At 39.9% G+C, this 13,447-nt stretch overlaps 1 protein-coding gene across 2 annotated transcripts in view; it reads left to right on the top strand.

The window, feature by feature from the left end:
- SHROOM4 (shroom family member 4) overlaps positions 1–13,447 on the top strand; it is a 346,941-nt gene that overhangs the window by 143,995 nt on the left and 189,499 nt on the right. The gene's annotated exons all lie outside the window — the stretch shown is intronic.

The following is a 13,447-nucleotide window of genomic DNA, read 5'->3' as shown; positions in this document are numbered from 1 at the left end:
AACCACTGTGATTTTTGGTAAAATGGTGATTAGAAAAACAAAACAACCTTGAGGATTTGGGGATGGTGATGCATGTTCTGCTTGATTGAGAGGGGGCTTAGATGTAATAGGGTAGATGGAAGGAACTGTTTTGCTTGTAGCGGTAGATAATCATTGCCTTTTGGGATGGGAGTTATCCATAATCATCCTTTTGTTAGTTGTCCTGGGCAAGTCTGATAAACTGGAGAGTAGGTGTTAGCTGCAACTCTGCTGATATTCAGGGCTCACCTGGCATATAAACAGATGGAAGATTTAAGTCTATGGGGCATTTATTTAACAGGTATAGTGCTACTTATAGGTTCAAATAAAAGGGGTATAAGACTTGCAACTCCTGCTCTCTGGTTTATTGGACTTACCCCACTCAGCTAACATGGAGGTGAAGATCAACCATCACACCAGGGAGCCAAGAGTGAACTGAAAGCAGGAGAATTGCATCCATCATTCATGTGAAATCTAAGACCCCTCTTGATATAGATGTGGAATGGACACAACCATTCCAAGGTCCACAGGATGGAGGAATAGAGTATGGATTAGAGTGGACTTACTGATATTCTGTTCATGAACTATTGTGATTAGTAATAGAAGAAAATGTGGCATTGGTGTGGAGAAAGTGGCCATGGTAGCTGCTGAGGGTAGGGAGTGGGAAGAAGAGATGTGATGTGGGGGCATTTTCAGGACTTGGAGTTGTCCTGGGTGGTACTGCAGGGACAATTACTAGACATTGTCTGTCCTCCCATGGCCCGCTGTGTGGGCTGGGGGAGAATGTAAACTATAATGTGGATCATTGACCATGTGGTGCAGCAGTACTCAGAGATGTATTCACCAAGTGCAGTGAATGTCTCATGATGATAGAGGAGGTTGTTGTTATGGGGGGAGAAGTGGGGTGAGGGGGGGGGTGTATGGAGACCTCATATTTTTTTAATGTAACGTTAAAAAAATTAAAAAATAAAGACAAAAAAAAGAATCATGTGTAGAGAAATTATAAACGAGTCTAACTCTGTTACATTCAGGATATAGGTTTCATATAGTCCAAAGTAAGGTCCACTGATGGGGTGCTGATTTCCTGGGGTTGTGTGCCTTGCCTATAGTGTCCAGATGTCACTAGGGCCCTCAGGAGCACCCCTGTTTGAGGCTTTGTTTACTGTGGCAGTCAATGAGATCTGCCTGTGACATACATAAGCATAACATCTGGAAATGATTTCCTGACTCACTTTAAAATCTCTTAGCCTCCCGCTTTTGGTCAAGGTCTTTTTTCCAAATGCATCACTGGTGGGCACTTGGTAATAATCCCTCAGTGTCAGGGAGGCTCTTACCCATGAGTCATGTCCAATGCCAGGGGAAGGTAGTGAGTTTATTGCTGAGTTTGGCTTAGAGAGAGGTCACATTTGAGCAACAAGGAGGCCTTCAGGAGGTAACTCCTAGGTAATACATATTATTAGGCTAATTTTCAATTTTAGAAGAATAAGGTTCATAAATACAAGCATTAATATCAAGGGCATGGTGTATTGCTCTCTTTTCTTCTATTAGTCACTGCCTATGTACTCTACAGATTCTTGCCACTCTATTAGATAATGCAGCAGGACTTCCTAGGATGAGAATTTAATATTTTGTTGGTTATTGTGTGGGTTTCCACCCACTGAAATAACACCCTATGGCCACATGAACACATTCATATTCCATAGAGGCATGCCCTAGGTGTACCTCTCCCCACACATCCCCTCATCACTGACACCCTGCACCAGTGACCCTCCCCCCCCATAGTTGCCAAAAGAACACTCCAACAATTGTATTCTCAACCACAGTCCTCTACCTCCCCGGAGTTCACCTTTTTCTTTCTCCAGCCATCCCTCCAACTCTTTCGTAGCCTAACCCACCATTCCAACCCCACTCACACCCACACTATAGCATAATCAACCTCATTTACATTGCTGCACCACCAATTACTCCCTTCCACTGCTAAATATCCCCCATCACCATCCTCAAATCCTCAAGGTTTAGGAATGAACAAACATAAGGGGGAATGCAACCATGGGCCAAAGTAGACTTATTATTGTAGTAATGGAAAAATTGTAACATTGTTATAAAATAGTGTTTACTGGAGGTTCTGAGGGGAGGAAGAGTGAAGAATGGGTGGAACAAAGGGCTTTTTTTCTTTTTTTCTCTCTATTTTTTTAAAATGTTAAATTAAAAAAATATGAGTTCCCCACATACCCCACACCCCCTTTACCCAACTCCTCCCAAATCAACAACCTCTCATCATCATGGGACATTTATTACATTTGGTAAATACATTTTGGAACACTGCTATACCACATGGATAATGGTTTACTTTGTAGTTTATACTCTCCCCAGTCCACCTGTTTTGCATGATATAGCAATGATGGATCTAGGCCAACTTACATTTTATCAAAACCTATAAAATTGTACGGTGCAAAGTGTAAACCATGATGTAAACTATACACCATGGTTAGTAGCAATGCTTCAATATTTGTTCATCAATTGTAACAAATGTTATCACATTAATCTAAGTGTTATTAATAGGGGAAATGTCAGAAGGTTTCGGGGTGTGGTGTATGAGAAACTCCTTTATTTTTGATGTAATTATGCTGTAATCTAAAACTTTTTTTTTAAAGAATCAGCCATAAAAGCTGATTAGAGGGAAAAAGATACCCAAATCAGACAAGGACATTACAAAAAAGAAAACTGAAAACAAACCATTCATAAAGATAAATACAAAATATTAGCAAATCAAAGCCAGGAATATATGAAATAGAAAATACATCATGTGAGTAAGACTTATGCTAAGAATTGAAGGTTGGTTTGACATTCAAAAACTCAAGTGTAATTCACCATATCAACAGATTAAAGGATAATTGCCTGATTATCTCAACATATAAAAATTTGACAAAATCCAACACTTATTCATTATTAAAACTCTTAGCAAACTAGTTCTCAATAAGAATGCCTCAAACAGAGTTGCTCTACAGAAACCTTCATATAATGTCAAGCTTATTTTTGAAAGAAAGAATGTCTTTCACCTAAGATCAGGGACAAGACAAGTATATCTACTCTCACAATATCTAGCCACTGCATTGGAGCATAAACAAACAAAAAAGCATAAATAATAATAAATAATAAATCAATGACAAATGAAACTGTTTTTATTTCCAGGAGTCAATGTTGATAAAGAAAATTTCAAAGAATTTACAAAAAAATTTAGTCCAGTGGAAAAAAATGAGTTAAGCAAGATTGCAAAACAAAAGACAAATATACTAACGTCAATTGCATTTATAAATATTGGAAAGTAATCTGTGTAAGTTGGGAAAAAACAAACAGGCTAATTTCTTTATAAACACTTCACCTCTGAAGCATAGCAGAGAGTGAATAAGCACATGAAAATAGACTTATCATCATCAATCCTATGGACCTGGAATCTAAAACCATATAAAATACAACAGTTGTAACTTATGGACTATAATTAGCAGTAATATTGCAATTTTTTTGCAGGAATGGCAAAGTAGATACCGAATTAATTGTAAAGGTCCACATTAGGGGGTTAAAAGGTGATATGGGATTTTTACTTTTAGAGAAATGAAAATGTTCGAAAAGTGACTGATACTACACAGGTGATGATAGTACAACTTTGTAATGAATCTGAGAACCACTGAATGTACACTTTAGATAGATTGTACAAGGCATGGAACTGTATAACAGTGAAACCCATGGTGTGATAGACAGTAGTTAACAGTACAAATATGAGAGCATTCTCTCATGAATTATAACAAATACACAATCTTTTTTTTAATTGATTTTGTGAAAATATTACATTAAAAAAAATATATGAGGACCCATTCAACCCCACCACCCCCACCCCACCACTCCCCGCCCAGCAACACTCATTCCCATCATCATGACACATCCATTGCATTTGGTAAGTACATCTCTGGGCACCTCTGCACCTCATGGTCAATGGTCCACATCATGGCCCATAGTCTCCCCCATTCCATCCAGTGGGCCCTGTGAGGATTTACAATGTCCGGTGATTGCCCCTGAAGCACCATCCAGGGAAGCTCCAAGTCCCTAAGATGCCTCCACATCTCGTCTCTTCCTGCCATTCCCCATACCCATTAGCTACCATGTCCACTTTTCCCACTCCAATGCCACCTTTTCTCTGTGGACATTGGTTGTGTCCATTGCACCTCTATGTCAAGAGGAGGCTCAGATTCCACATGGATACTGGATGCAATCCTCCCGCTTTCAGTTGTAGGCACTCTAGGCTCCATGGTGTGGTGGTTGTCCTTCTTCAACTCCATCTTAGCTGAGTGAGGTGAGTCCAATAAATCAGATTGTAGGTGCTGGAGTCTGTTGAGGCTCAGGGCCTGGCTATCACATTGTCAGTCCAGAGATTCAGATCCCCTAAATATATCTTAAACCCCAACACCAACTACAACTCCAGCACAGTAGCATGAAAGTCTTATGAAGAGAGATCCCATCTGAGTCCAGATTCATCACGCATAAACACCAGCTCCAAAGAAGGGCCATCTGACATGGCAGTTAACCCCATCTGCCATAACCATAGCACCCATGAGTCTCTTTAGCCCTCAAAGGAACCAATACCTGGTGGTTGTATCTACTTTATCTGTCTCTTAGACTCTGCTCAGTTGTGCATAAGGGCAATCCTTCTGACAGCCTCCAGACTCTTTTTTAGAGACTCGTAGCCATATAAACTCAACAAATACACAATCTTAATACATGGTATTAATAATAGGATGATTTGTGAGAGAAAATGCACACCCAATGTAAGATATGGACTATAGCTAGCAGTAATATTTTGATGATGTTTTTTCATCATTTGTAACGAATGTTCCACAATAATGCAAGTTGCCTGTGGTGGGGCGATTATGGGAATCCTATATATTATGCATAATTTTTGTGTAAACTTATAACTTCTCTTATTAAAAAAAAGTTACCATAAAAATTCCTGATTGAATAAAAATACCTAATTCCATTCTTTCTGAAACGATTGCTACTGCCTGATTTCCTAATCTTGCTCTCTTAGTGTTTTGCACTGGGATTCAATATTCCCTTCTTCTTTTGTACTGCGTTGTGCTTGCTGTCTCTCTTGGATATACTTGAAGACTGTCTTTTAGCAAAAAATTCTGTAAATTGTTTTCTGTAATTTTTTTAAAATATGAGAACTAATTCTTGACTGTTGGTTATAGCATTCTTCATTAAAGAAGTCCTGCTTCTCTAAAAAATAAAGACCCAGCAAGAGGGCAAATACCCAACCTGTGTCATGCCTCACTGACCTATTGCAATCCAAATCAATCTAATCAAGTGATCTAATCAAAGTCCCTTATTGAATCTAATCAAAATGTCCCATCTACACTGTGTTTATAAGCACAGGAATGGATTAGCTTAAGAATGTAATTTTCTGGGGTCCATAAAAGACAATCCAGGACAATAGCTATTACATTTGAAAGTGGAATGCTTCATGTATCACACCAAAGAGTGAATAATGGGATCTGCATTATGGGGAAGAGAGCTGAGATCATCTTTTCAGAAAATTAATGGAAAAGTAAACCAAGGAATAGGCATGAGTTTTTCCAAATGGTAAGACCCCCCTTTTTTTTGTGAGTTATACAAGAGCTGAAAAAGATGCCAGAGATATGAGAGAGAGTAAGAGGGAGCAAGAGACTGAGCTAGCAATCAAGCACTTTGAATATGGGTTTAATTATATATGAGAACTGCCATAGACTATACTCCAACTTCACTCTTTTTCTTAAAATTTGCTTTATACTCCTTTCGGTCTATAGTCATATGATTCCCTCTATCCATAAATCCCTATTATCTTTGGATGCATTTCAAAGCAAATTGAGGACATCAGCACAGGTACCCATAAACATTTCAGAATGCATATCATTTCCTGTAGTTTCATGCTATTAGTTTTTTTTTTTTTGAGGTAAAATGTACATACAATGAAATGCGTAAATCTTAAGTATACCAATGGGTGAGGTTTGACGTATGCATGCACCTTTGGATACCAAACCCCCTCAATATGTAGAACATTACCATCACCTAGGAAAGTCCCTTTATGTATTTTGTTTTCAACTGTGCTCTGCAGCTTCCCTAACTGAACCAGCAATTCTGTTGCCTTCCAGATGTCAATGATTCTAATTGGAAGGCAGTGCTGAGATCTCTTTTCCTTCATTATCTGATGCTCTGGGGAAGAACCTGGTGGCTCATAACAAGATCTGGATCTCAGTTCCCTTCACTCTGATAAATTTAGCCTCAAAACATTCCTTTTACTTATAAACTAATATTTGTGAAGGGTTGTTCCTTTATCAGTTTTACCTAAAGTGAAACAATAAATTATTGTTTATTTTATTGGTAATTTACTGTCAGAATATTTAAGGAATAGCATTAATGGCCACTCTTTTCAGCAGGGACTCTTTCATCTGTGGTTTTAAAGTAAAAATAATGCCGCTAATCATAAAATTTTCCCAGCTTGGTCATCAGAATAAACTCTAGTCAGTTCATTGAGACTCACATCAGGACTAGGGGCTTAAATATACACGGATCACTCAAAGGGATACATGTGCCTGAGTGGGATTTAGCTGAGAAGCCCAAAGGACCATTGGCCTATCTAGAAAAGGCCTATTGGAGTAGACAAGTTGAGTTATCCCTTGAAATCAGGTTCAAGTAATTTGGCAAGTAGTAAAATTCAGTTTATTCCATGATCCATGGATTGTGAGGGGCATTATAGGCTGAACTGGCAGAGATTCTGATGGCTGGCTACTGCCTGATCCTACCAAACAGACCTGAGGCTTTGATCCTTTTGGTTAGTGGTACTGTTTCTGGTTGGCAATGTAAGCATCACAATAAAGACTTCTAATCCAGGGATGCTCATACTTTATTGCTCATCAGAATCATCTGGAGGAATTACAGCAGATTGCTGACTCCACCCCACCCAGAGTTTATGATTCAGATCTGAGGTGGGGCCTGAAAATTTGCATTTCTAACAAGTTTCCCAGTGATGCTTCTGCTTATGCTGCTGACCCAGAGACCACACTTTGAGAACCACAGCTCAAAGAAATGAACAAATGAATGAACTGGACCCCTTATGCCAGACCACATTTCTTCCCCTCAAAAACTTTATGGTATTATTTATAGTCGAGAGAAAATGGGAACATGCCCAGGCTGTGCCTGCACATAAATTTTCGAGTGTGGGTAGAGGTGACCAGGAAGGGCACATATACTATCTCTTTCTTGAACCTGTACAGCAGGAATTTCAGTTTTTACTGGGCTTAGTGTAACCCTGGCTTTTCCTCAGTCCTAACTGATCTTGCCCCAGACAAGGAAAGAACCCAGGCCCCAAACACATGGAACAGTTTTTATTAACTCCTTCCTGTGTCGGGATCTTCAGAAAGAGATAATATGTGGTTATGGAGACCATACGTCCCAGTTTTCCTGGGGAGGGTCTGATTTCACATATCTATCCTCTTGTCCCCATAAATAAAATTGTCAGACCATGTCCTGTTTGGGGGTTCAGAAAATATTGTTCCCATATGCGTGGCTTAGGGTCCCTGGAGAGCCAAGAGCAAGTCTCTCTTTCTTGGAATTGTGTAGGCCAGGCAGGGTAAATGCTTGGCTCATAGAAAGGACTAAAGAGTGGAAGTAATCTAAACATTTGAGATCAGCAACAAGCTGCTTGTTGAATCTTTCTTCTCAAGCCTCTTCTAGAGATCCCTGTTATAGATTCTTGAATGTTATGAATTCTCAGGGCTGAAAGGGACCTGAATTGGACTTCTGAGTGCCTCTCTTCCCTCATTCTTCCACCCCCTGGAAGGACTACACAGAAATAGTCCAGACAGAAGAGCATCTCCAAAGAAGGAAATTCCACAATCTTCATTGACTCAGCCTAATATTTACCTTCTTTCCTTGGCAGGAAGTTCTTCCTTCTTGCTGACATTAGTCCCTCTCATTGAAATTTCAGTTTCTTTTCCCTTGTTCTGCTTTCAATCAAAATTGATAACAGCTGGTCCTCACCATCTACATTCTTTATGTGCTTAAAAGTCATTATTAACCTATCATTCCTGGGTCCAGGTTTCACCATCCTTGAAGTTCCTTTATCCTTCCTGCATATAACTGACTTGCCAACCACTTAATCATCTTTGCCATAGGAAATCAGCTTAGGCAGTTTGGACCGACCATGCAGCAAAGTTTAAAGCTTTTGACCTGTGCTTATGGACATGCTAAATGTTTAGTAGAGACTATTTTCAAGCACGCAATTGTGAACAATTTAAAGTGGACTGTACATGGAACCCATTTCCTTTCCTAACTCCCCCAACAGGGCCTCCCCTTAGCAGCTGAAATGAGTTAGTGGCAATCAGAGCAGAGTAGGAATCCTGTGGTTTCTAACCTTCCCTCCTGCTGGTTCTGTGGCAACTTGTTTCTTAAAATGAGGTTTTCCCCTAGCATAGCCAATAAATGTGACTTTGGAATCAGCTGGGCAAAAGGTCTCAGAATCACCTTAGCCAAAGTGCGGGAGCTGCTAGTGCTGAAGTTCCACATGAAGTTTTAGGAGGGGTTGGGGGAACAGGAGTGAAAAGGGATTAATGAGAAACATTGGGCGCAGAATATTCATAGGATGATTGTGCTTCAAAATTGTAGAGGGTTTTGTTGCAAGCTTGCAGAGTACTTTTCTGGCCTTTTTTTGTGTGTGTGTGCACTTGGCTGTTATTCACTGTACCAATTTAGTGAAAGCGATACCAGCAATCTGTGGCAGAATTCCAGCCTCGGCTATTTGGGTTCCTAAAAAGAGGAGAGCAAGAGAAGGCCTATGCAGAGATTCTCTTTGTCAGGTGCATTACCTAACTTTGGTGAGGTGCATTCCTGATCTGCTTGTTGTGGGAGGGCATACCATTTTAGGTCATACTGCCCAGGGTCCATGGTGGTTAGGGCAAAATGGCTATAGCTGAAGGCAATGCAGAAGAAAGGGATAGGGCCAACTGATATTTGTTGTGTTCTCATTTTCTCACTGTTGGCTCCTCCTCTATAATCGAAACTTAAAAGTTCATCTCTTCATGAATTCTAGCAAGGCAGTTTGTCTCTGCAAAATCAAAGGAGTAGTTAATGTACACAGCTATAAAGAAGAAGGAAGAGAAGGAGAAAAAGGGGGAAAAGCCTTTGACATTTGTATGAGGTTGCCATTGAAGGCTTCATCAACAGATACACTCAAGACTTAGAAACAGAAATTGCCTTGGGGTGGGGGCGGGAAGAACATTTTGATTGAAGCATTAGCTGCCTTGGCCCTGGACCAAGGCAAATTGCCAGAGAACCATTAAACTCTGTTATAATTCCATATAATTCACAGCAGCCACAGTAATCTGAATCAGACCTCATAAGTCTTTGTTATCACTTATTGTCCATTAGTGCTGAATGCACAGTGGAGATATTTAAACTTTCTTTAGTTATGTCTTGGTGGCCATATTTTCTAACCCCCAAGTCAGGGAACCTGACTTAAGATATTTTTTTTCTGATTTGTGAATTTGTTTATAAGAAAGCCTCACAAAGGCATAAATGCTAAGTTGCACTGAATTAAACACTGAACAAATGTCCTTTAAGGAAGAAACTATAGTTACATGAAATTGGGTTGGGCTAATTCTCATTCAGACATTGGTGAGGGTCACGCTCCCCCCCAAACACACCTTTAAAAGGGTATGAGGGAATTGATTCAGCACTAAATCATATTAGCTGGTTTATGCCCACCCCCTGGATTTGCTTTAAAAATTTTCAGGGATGGTAGACTGAAAAGGCCTGTTGTAATATCTATACACAGCAAAGTAGAGTACATGTTACTTTGAATTCCCAGATGCTGGGAGTAGTTAAATCTCTCAGTGCTCAAGGTCTGTTTGTGAGGGCATGTGTGTTTTAAATTATCTTTCTAAGGCTGAGAAAGTTAAAAAACTAAGGATAATCATATCTGGATCCAAGGTATTGTTGCCATACACCTAAGTTTCCTTAAAGGCATTATTCCTCCCACAAAACTAAGAGCCTAACATTCGCCTCTGGACAATCACAACAAACTGGAGATATTTAGCTCAAAGGATAATTATTCTACAATATTCTTAGCCAGTAATAACACTGCTTTTTAAAAGGCTTAGGTACTTAAAGTGCCCCTTTAAGTAGAAAGTTCTGCATTGCTAGTTAAGGATAAGGAATGGTAATACATCCATAGAAAACAAAAAGGTTTTGTCACAATCTTGCAGAAAAAAACAGCTTAAACCTAATAGATGCTCCACCATGGGCAAGTCACTTAATATCCCTGAACATCAGTTTCTGTGCAGAAAAGGAAAAATAATGTTACTTGTTCAGAATCAATAAAATGAATGGGGTGATATCCTGATGTCCCTTCTAATTTTAATGTCAACCAATATTTATTGAGCACCTAATATTTGTCAGACATTTATTTTCCTTAGGTGCCAGTGATAGAGCTGTAAAAGACAATATTCTGTCTCACCCACTGTAAAGTAAGTATCCTGAAAGAAAGAAAACATATACAGAAATAAACAAGATAATGAAAAATGGTGGTAAATGCTATGAAGAAAATAAGAGCATGATGGGCAGTGGGGGGGCGGGGCGCTGAGGGGTGGGGGAAAGAGAAGAAATCTATACTGATGGTCAGTATATTAGTCAGCCAAACGGGTGCTGATGCAAAGTACCAGAAATCTGTTGGCTTTTATAAAGGGTATTTATGTGGGGTAGAAGCTTACAGTCACAAGGCCCTAAAGAGTCCAACTCAAGGTGCCATAAGAGGTACTTTCTCACCCAAAGTCATTGGCCACATGTTGGAGCAAGATTGTGGGCAATGTCTATGGGGGTTCAGCCTTCCTTCTTCCTCTTAAGGCTCCATGGGCCCAGCTTCTTCCAATATCAACTGTAGGCTGGCTAGAGTCTCGTGTGTCTCCTGGGGCTCGTTTCTAACCAGGCTCAGCTGCTCAGGACTCTGGTCTCTGCAGCTGCAAACTATCAGGCAAATGGTTTATCCCTCTTCCCGGGGTCTCTGCCGTGTCTACTGCAGCCTTCTCTCTTTCCTCACGTACCTGCTTCTCTGTGTGTTTCTGCCTGGGGCTCCAGCATCAAAAAACTCAAACTCTCTCCTCTGCCATGTCTTTTCTCTGTGAGTCCATGCCCACCAAGGAGGCAGGGACTCATGGTCCTACTGATGTGGCCCAGTCAAAGCCTTAATCATTATTTCATCAAGTAAATGTGAAACCTCTGAATTTAATACAATCTAATATACCCAGAGGAACAGACCAGTTTACAAATATGATCCAATATCTATTTTTGGAATTCATAAGTAATACCAAACTGCTCCACTCAGGGAAGGCCTCTCTGCATTTGAGCTGATTCTTAAATGATGAAAAAGAGCTACATAAGTATCTAGAATAGAATGTTCTCAGCTGAGAGAACAGCAAGTGCAAAGGCCCTGAGGTAGAAATGGATTTGAACTTTGAGAAACAGAAAGTCCATTACAACTGAAGTGGGGGTTGTGTGGGGGATGGAAGGTAGAAAATTAGGTCATAAAGGAAGACATGGCCATATTGTGTATGGCTTCTGATATATTTATACTCTAAGAATCATTCCTTGATCTTGCTGTCTGATTTAATTAGTGAGTATGAGTGTCAGATGTTAATGATAGGGCTGCTTGAAGTTTGCCCATTGAAAACCTGGGAGAGGGACTAGAGGTTGAGGTAGAGAAAACAAGCTCAAATGCCTGTGAGAGAAAGGTGGTAGTGGAAGAGGGAGAGTGTACACAGAAGGAGTAAAGAGAGCTGGAGAGTTTTAGGGTGGAATAAAAACACACGAGTGAACTTGGCTATGAGGGATACCCTCAATGGCAAGATTTATGGAGTCTGCTATCCGAAGGGGTCAACCATTACAGGAGAAGGAGCCTCTTGTTTAAATGTGAGGAGTGGGAGTAAGTAGGCACTTGAGCTAAAGATCTGGCCTCCCTCTTTTTATCCAGCCTTAAACTGAAAAGCAAGGTGAAACCAAAACTAATGACTTCTTCATTGCTTTACTCTTATCAATTCTCAAAGCCTTGAACTCAAATGCCCATGATTTTTCCTCTTCATTTTCTTTTCAAAATAATTCTGGCATTTGCTAAGGGAGATAGTTTACCAAATGCAATGAATGTCTCATGATGATGGAGGAGATTGTTGCTATGGGGGGAGGAGTGGGGTGATGGGGGTGGGGGGTATATGGGGACCTCATATTTTTTGAATGTAATATTAAAAAATAAAGACAAAAAAAGAATGCATATAGCAGGAAAAAAATACATATAAACAGTTGGGTGCATTTTTTTCTCTCTCTCTTTTTCACTTGTGGAAACTCAGTTTTGTTCTATGTTATTTGACACATCTTGCTGAGTGAGAAAGAGATGGTGCATCATATCTCAGCTGCCATATGACCAGGACAGCATTGAACAGAACAGTGGGATTGGCTCACTTGTTCCCAGATTTGCAGCACTATGTGAAAGCACCAGCAAGTGTGCTAGTTTAATTTAAAGTTATATCTATCCTACACTAGTCAGTAAATAAGGTTATTGTTATTGCCTTTGCAACATATACTTATGCCTTGGTAGGTTATTTCTGTGTGTTTGCTTTGATGACAATTATGCAAAAGAATGGGTGGGTGTTAAATACCTCTTTTCCATTCTCACCAGCTCTTAGAGGGCTAAGTGAAGACCAGAGAATAAACTTACTACTGGAGAAAAGGGCCCTGGAGGCAAACAGGGCTCCAGATGTGGAAGGCAGGGACCCCAATTGTGGAAAATTGAAAGCAAGCCCTCTATCCCTTCATTCACATCTGGTACAGGGCACATGGGTTCCTGGTAAGTTGAACAAGGGGTTTCCAGGCAGCAGAGCAGACCTAGTGATTTCCAGAGGTGGCCTTTGGTCCTTTCCCTGAAGGAAGTTAGTCTCTTGGTATTTTTCCAGTCAGAAATGACTAATGTTGAATATGTGCACTCTTTGGAAACTGTCTTTGGCTTTTTGCATAATGGGTTATAAATAAATGGTTTCAGGGAATCAGCAAAAAGTTATTGAGTAAACCTAGCTTTGAGATGTTTCAGATTCCAGATTTAATCACATCATCTTGGGGTTGAAAACTGTATCTAACATGTTCACAATCAACTGGGAAGTTAAAAAGACATTTTTGGTAAACTTGAAGAATAGTTTCAATATCAACAATGGGTTGATACTGGGGAAAGAGAGATTATATTAATCCAAGTAAAATTATTTCCATCTCTTCCTAGTAATCCAGTGGAATTTAATGCCCATTCTTGTAATTTGGGTATTTCTTACAAGCATTAATGTATTTTTCATAAATGCCAATGAATTGA

The sequence above is a fragment of the Dasypus novemcinctus genome, chromosome X (genome assembly GCF_030445035.2).
Source record: "Dasypus novemcinctus isolate mDasNov1 chromosome X, mDasNov1.1.hap2, whole genome shotgun sequence".
NCBI lineage: Eukaryota > Metazoa > Chordata > Mammalia > Cingulata > Dasypodidae > Dasypus > Dasypus novemcinctus.
Note: the sequence above shows the minus strand (reverse complement) of the source record. Positions and strands in the feature narration are given on the sequence as shown.